This window comes from Mus pahari, chromosome 10, assembly GCF_900095145.1.
Source record: "Mus pahari chromosome 10, PAHARI_EIJ_v1.1, whole genome shotgun sequence".
In the NCBI taxonomy this organism is placed as follows: domain Eukaryota; kingdom Metazoa; phylum Chordata; class Mammalia; order Rodentia; family Muridae; genus Mus; species Mus pahari.
In genome coordinates, this window is record NC_034599.1 from 22,239,258 (window position 1) to 22,246,643 (window position 7,386).

A 7,386-nucleotide genomic window follows, 5' to 3' on the forward strand; every position below is an offset into this window, starting at 1 on the left:
TCTTCTTCTTCTTCTTCTTCTTCTTCTTCTTCTTCTTCTTCTTCTTCTTCTTCTTCTTCTTCTTCTTCTTCGGTTTTTTGAGACAGGGTTTCTCTGTTTAGCCCTGGCTGTCCCGGAACTCACTTTGTGGACCAGGCTGGCCTCGAACTCAGAAATTCGCCTGCCTCTGCCTCCCGAGTGCTGGGATTAAAGGCGTGCGCCACCATGCCCGGCACCACTGTGTTTTCTTAATATCGATGCTAGCAGTAACAGGGTGTCACCTTGGCTGCATGCTTACCTGGAGTCAGGGCTCTTGGGTAAGGAGCTGGAGGTTCCAGGCAGTGGTCTCTGGCAGAGAAATGGGCATCTCTTTGTTTGGGGCTGTTTCCCCAGCAGTTGGAAGTCTTCTGTTGGGGAGCTGATTCAAGTCCCACCCCTGGCCTTTCAGCTCCCTGGGGGATCTGCTCAGTGCCAACCCTTTGCCCTTAGTGCCCCATTACCAATTCACAACAGACCCTTTCACACCTCAATTAGCCACTTAGGGAAAAGAAAGCACAAGTGCAGGCTGGGGAACCTGTCCAGCCTGAGATGAATAGCTTCCCAAGCCTGCTGTTGCCATGGCAGCCAGCTGGGAACACCGTTTCCAGGGCCTAAGGCTCTCAGACTTGCATGGAGGGAGAGGGGGGTGTGCTATGCTGCCCTGCTGGGCTGCCCACTCTTTTCTCCCACCCTGGCCTCCTGGCTGTCTTAGCAACAGCCATCTCCATTGCCATCGCAACCAGTGCTACAGCTTCTGCACTGGCCAGGGGCAGTATCTAGAGAAGCAAGGTGGGGGTATGGTGTGTGTGTGTGTGTGTGTGTGTGTGTGTGTGTGTGTGTGTGTGATGTGACTAGTACAAAGCTGGCGAGGAAAGGGAAAGGGAAAGGGAAAGAGATTTGGCAGTCTTAGCCACACTAAAATTTTAAGGGTGCTTCCTGATTATATGGAGAAGAGGCTCATCAACTTGTACTCAGAGGGACCCTCTGTGGGCTGATTATTACCCTGAATTTCTAAGAGCATTCTTGTAGATCTGGCTATGTGTGGATTTTTTTTTTTTTTTGGATCAAAAAATGATTTGTAATTTTTTTTTTCAGATTCTCACACATGACAAAGGTCCCTGGTAGGTAAGAACCTTAATTGCAAAGACGTGCTTTGCAGAATGATCTTGGGCTTGGCTGACAGCAGGCTTCCGGTAATGCTTAGGAAAGAAACTAGCATATGAAGGATAGAGCATGTGACACACTACCCTGGAGGCTGTTCCCGTCCACAGGGTCCCTACCATCCAATGCTTTCCCTGATATGAACCTCTGGGAGGGGAGAATGGAGTGTCTTGCTCCCAACAGCCCCCGTCAATGTGCTGTTGTTTGTCCCCTTGCCAGGGGACAACTGGATGCCAGGTAATATGCACCTGGCACTATGTCCAAAGTCCAGGGGTGGTGGTAACAGGTTTCTTCAGAGGGTGATTATACTGTAATCACTATTGTGTTTACAAAAATCAAACAAAATCATTCAGGGAAGTCTTTTGTGAATAGTGCCATACTACAGACATCTACTCACTATCTGGCCACTGGGATCCCTATTCACGCCATACCCTCAGCTGGTGGCTGAAGGCAGAGATACCAGTGTGGTACCCCTGAAGCAGACAGATGGCATGGTGCCTTTGGGTACCCATGTGCCTGGGCTAGAAGCCAAAATGAGGATGCTTAGGAATTCCACAGAGGCAGCTGGACCCCAGACTTCATTGCCAGCAGTGGGAGGGAGGCAGATGTAAAGGAAGACCAGGGGGGAAAGGGCAGGAGGGTGGGTAAAGCCTTGGGGCCCCTCCAAGAGGTATCATAGACCACACCGAGGGGCGTGGTGGCCGTCTCTAGGAAGCTGAGTAATTAGTGAATGGAGAACAAGCTTTATTAGTCACTGCTGAAAAGAAGCACAACAGGTATTATCCAATCAGCTAATGGAGGGCTTCATGGTCTTCTAGAGGATGCTATAAGGAGGGAAATTTGTTCTCTTCTCTTGTTGCCCCCAGAAGACTCATGGTGCTGAGAGCAGACGGTGAGGGGGAAGAGGATGGGCCCTTATTCTTGAGTCACTTGGCTGCCAGGGTACGTTTTTTGGGGCTCTGAGAAGCACAGCATAGTCAGCTGCCTGTTGGTAGGAGGTGAGGGTCAGATTAGGGAGGCGATAGTACAAATGACGGAGGGCCTAGTCAGAAGTCATAACTGAAAATGACTAAGTGATGGAGGAGAGTCCTGGGGGCTAGAGCTGACTCAGGACTGATGCTGGCTGGAGGCTCTGCTCTCCCACCCACCTCACCTGCTTCTGGAAGGGGGAGGTGAGTGATCCAGAGGATGTTAAAGAAGCCACGTTTCTTATGCTGGGATGCTTCGGAGGTTCAGAATGAAAGAAAGGCCCGTTCTGGTTGGAGATGTAGCTCAATGGCAGAGTATTTGTCTAGGATGCCCAAGGCCCTGGACTTGATCCCCAGCATTGAACAACTCCCCCCCCCCCAAAAAAAAAAACCATAAGAAACAAAGGGGGAAAAATCCCACACAGGACACTTTCTCTAGAAGTAATTTTCTAATAATAATATGAGAGGGTAAGGTCTTCCTTGAGATGTACAGTCAGGAGATGGGGCAAGGATGGGTCATGGACATGTGCAGCAGAAGGAGTGGAGATGCTAGTTAAGTGTACCCAGGTGTTGGGGTTTGGTCTTGCTGTCTATCTAAGCTAAGTAAGGGTTCTTAAGACCTAGAGTTTTCACGTAGACCCAATGACTCTGCCCCCAAATGAACACCCAGTGACTGGGCATAACAGACACAGGTGGGGTTTAGGTTCCCCAGGCTTGGGGTTGGAGGAGGAGAAATAGGAGGAGAAGAAGATGGAGGAGGTAGGAGAAGCCTCTATGGGTTAGGTGAGTTCAAGAGAATATGGTTCTGAGGGCTGGCCAATTGGAGTTAAGAGCAGCTGAAACATAGTAAGTGATAACTCAGGGCTATTGATGGGAAAGTAGACTTAATAGCATAGAGAGTAGATAACTGCCCAGATCTTGTGCTGAGTAAGGCTTATTGTAAATATAAAGGTTGTGTGTGTCTTTTGTCCAGGACCTAATGGTTAAAGGTGGAGTAGAAATCTGGATTAGGATTAAATAATTTCTACAACACCCAGGTTTCAGGAACAGATGCAAAGTCACCAACCCTGGCTCCATTAATCTGTAAAATGAGGATGAAATGCCTAGTTTATAGGGCATTGTTGGGAGGGAGGGACTCTGTGCTGGTGTTATTGTTACCATCACCAGACCTGGGAGACTTGGGGGGGGGGGAGGGGCTTTAGCTGCTTTCATCCTAGAAGAGGCCATGCTGAGCACCGGTCTTCAGCAAACAGCTTAATTTTCTTCTCTGTTCTGACCAGAAAGGAGAAAATCAGACCAGTAAAACGGACCAGGTTAGGAGACCACGTGCTCGTCACAGTGGAACAGTAAATCAGACAATATGCAGATTAACTCTAAATAAATGGATGAATGAATGGGTAAGTAAATAAATAAATAGTTGACCACAGAGTTTATAATCTTCGCCTCTACCTTGGGTTGGTACTAAAACTGCATGTCTCTTGAAAAATGCCCAGTTGGTTTTTAGGAGACCCAAATGGGGCTTATTTATGTTTGGGGCATGGTTCTAGAAAAGAGAATTCAGGAGGATGTGGGCTTTAGGAGCATGATGTGGGATACTGAAGATACTCCTCTGCTGCTTCTCTGTGGTCCCTATGTCAGGGCTGGGGCTACATCTTACATATGCATCCATCCCAAGCCAGGGCAGTACCATCTCCTGCCCTAAGGGAAGCTCTCATTGTTTCCAGCTTCTTTATTTTACGAGATAAACCTGACCGCTAAGAAGAAGGAAGATTAGATCTTGTGTAATTGCAAGAGTGCCACATCTTATAGTGGATGTGATGCACAAATGGACAAAATTAGGGATGTTACTTCTTCAGGAACCCACAGTGACAATTCCATATTCCTGGGGCACAGCTGCAGATGTTCAGAACTCCCATGAAGATCACCACTGAGGGGGACACTGCCCAGAGAGTCCGGGTGCATCCTGAGCTGTTCCTTCTTCAGTCCTTACTCTTTGCTGTTGCTGTCGTTCATGCCATCTTGACCACAAGATTAGTCTAGGTTCTGCTGACTTGCTGTGATCTGGACCCTTATTCTTCAGGTCCACAATGTTCATGCAGAGTCTCATCTTGTACTGTGTATTATGAAATTGGAGAAACCCAAGATAGTTTGTGTTAGGGGGCATTCCTTGGGAGTACTGAGTGCAGGCTTATCAGAATTCTTTCGTGCAATGTACATCTGGAGCATACTAGTTATGAGAACTTTGACAGTTGGGTAGACAACCGTCAGAGTGAGTAGCCAACGGATCATTACCTTTACTGCAGAGGTCATTAGAAACAAGGTGTTGGATCTTACCTCTACTTAGAGGCATGCTCTTCCCTAGCAGGAGAAGACTGGTGGCCCTTTCTTTCAGCTCCAAGCAGTCCAATACTTCTTTCTAAGGTTGTTTCCTCATGTACTCTTCGTTTCCTATTAGCTGCAGAGCAGTAAACATCTCTATCACGGGACCCTTCCCCTTCACTGAACTTTTGGGGGTCGCAGCCCTTTGCAGTTCATTGCATGGACAACAGCAATCAGCATATAGATTGAGTTGCTAAGATAAGAAGTCCATTATAGAACTGAGCTTGCCTCTTCTGGGAAGAAAGTTAGCTTCTTAAAGGAGGGACTGATTGGCTGTCTCTGCCATTAGGGGAAGGAAATGCAGAAGGTTTTTTGTTTGTTTGTTAGTTTTGTTTTTGTTTTTGTTTTTTCAAGACAGGGTTTCTCTGTGTAGCCCTGGCTATCCTGAAACTTACTCTGTAGACTAGGCTGGCCTCGAACTCAGAAATTTGCCTGCCTCTGCCTCCCAAGTGCTGGGATTAAAGGCATGCGACACCACAACTGGCTTCAGGAGGGTTTTTATAAGGAGGAAACCTCCCAGCCCTCTATACATACAGGAGCAGAAAGGATTGGGGGAAAAGGAGTTAAAGTGGGTGGAGGGATCCATTAGTCTGCATGTGCTGGGGGCTGGTCCTGTCTTCCATGCTAAAGACATTTCATATTACATCCTCTGTTGGCGATTGTGCATGGTCCTTGAATCCACATGCTTTGTATTTCTGAAACTACCTAATTGTTGCTGAGTCTTGTATATCTAAGGCAGATAATGTCCAATGTTAGACCCTGGGCATTGGAGCCCAGGACAGCAAATTCAGATAAATATTTGGACAAAGAGTGTAAGAGGTAGGAAATTATGGAAGGTTTCCAATAGACATTTGGGCTCTGAAAAAGTATACTGAGATGTCATGAGGTGAAATGGCTTGTCAAAGATACTTTTGTTGGTAGAAGATTGGGGACAAAACTTTGGCCATCTGGCTGTTGAGATGGCTCAGTAGGTAAGAGCATTGACTGTTCTTCTGAAGGTCCTGAGTTCAATTCTCAGCAACCACATGGTAGCCTGAAACCACCCGTAATGAGATCTGACGCCCTCTTCTGGTGCATCTGAAGACAGCTGCTGTGTACCAGAGCAAGTGGGGCTGACCAGAGCGAGCAGAGGGCCTAAATTCAATTCCCAACAATCACATGAAGGTTCACAATCATCTCAACAGCTTCAGTGTACTCATATACATAAAATAAATAAATAAATCTTAAAAAAACAAAAACAAGACTTTGGCCAGCAAAATTTTACCTTTCCTGTTAATGACAGAGTCTTTCCAAAGAGGAAGCTGTGTGGAAGACATGGTTTTGGTCAATGAACACAAATCTTGCATAACAACCAGGGTCTAGAACCCTTTGCTGGGCATCTTGTGTTTGGTGGCTCTATCAGTTATGAACATTTTAGGCTCATCCCTAAGCTGACAATATAGCTGGGCCTCAGGGCTGTTGTGGTCATGGAATGTTAAACTTGGAGACATGCCACTTTACTTTTTGGGTCACACCAGCCATTACAGAAGTCAAAGCTCTAAATAAGGGCCAGAGAGAAGGCTCAGCTGGTAAAAGTGCTCAGCATGAAGCCTCACACACACACACACTAAATAAAATACAAGTTTAAAAAGTTGTTTTTTTTAAAGCTCTAAATGAAGTAAAAATGTCAAACCAGTCATTTCCTGTTCATTTCCCTGGTTCTTCCTGCACCCAGCCTGGCTCGTGACTTTCCTGGGGATTTTGTGGTTCCTTGTGTTTGGACTTACAGTCATGACTCCTTCAGCTGATCTTGAGCATGCTTCCCCCTCCTTCCCATCACTGCCTCCACTGAGAACGCCTCCACTCCACCTGGTACTGCTTTCCGGGCACTGCACAGCTGGTCTTGTCCCATCAGAGGTATTGATCTGCCCCCATGCTGAAGGCTAGTACCAAGAAGGCTCAGTGATAACGGAAACCTTGCTGTTGCCCAGGAGTGGGGCTGACTTCCCCAGCAGACAAGACACTGTCTAGCAGTGTATATCCATCCAGCGAAGTTCACTGCCAGGCACTGTGATGCTATGAGCTGGACTACCTTGTCAACTAAAGCAGGCTCTGTGCCCTGCCCCCCTGGAACACCCTCTTTGAATGAGGAAACAGGCAGGCAAACAAACAGGTTCCATGCAGTGTGATAGACCTACATATGATCATAGTACACAGGTGTTTTAACAACCAAATGGAAGGACAGCCTCCATTTTTCAGAGGAGGTGATCGCATTGGAAAGGGAACAGCCACAAAACCAGTGAGTAGAGCTGGTGGAAGGGCTCAAAAGAAGGTCACTTCTGCTTGGCAAATGCCAGAGAAAGAGACAGGCACCTACAGGTCAGAGCAGATGGTGGAAAGATCCATCTCTCCTGTGGGGGGACAGTGACCTGCAGAGGAACTGAGACATGTATCTCCTTGATTGGGTCAGGACTGCCTATGAGCAAGAAGGTACTCAGGCTACAAAGTTCCCCAAAACAAAGCAAAAGAGCCTTGAGTGAAGGGCCAATAGGCACTTCCTATCACAGTGTCTTATTCCAATGCTATTCCACACATTGGGGAACAACCGCTGGTAGCCATACTTCATACCCTTAGATTTGAGTGAGTGAGTTTAACAAGTAAATAGCAAGTGAAAAATTGACGAATAAATAGCAAGAGCTAGATAGATGGTAGATAGAAAGAATATATATATTATATTATATATCATCTATCTCTTGCTATTTATTCTGTATATATTAAATTATATATATATATACATATGTATATATATATATATATATATATATATATATATATATATATATAAAGGGGGGGGGGGAAGAAAGAAAGAAAGAAAGAGAGA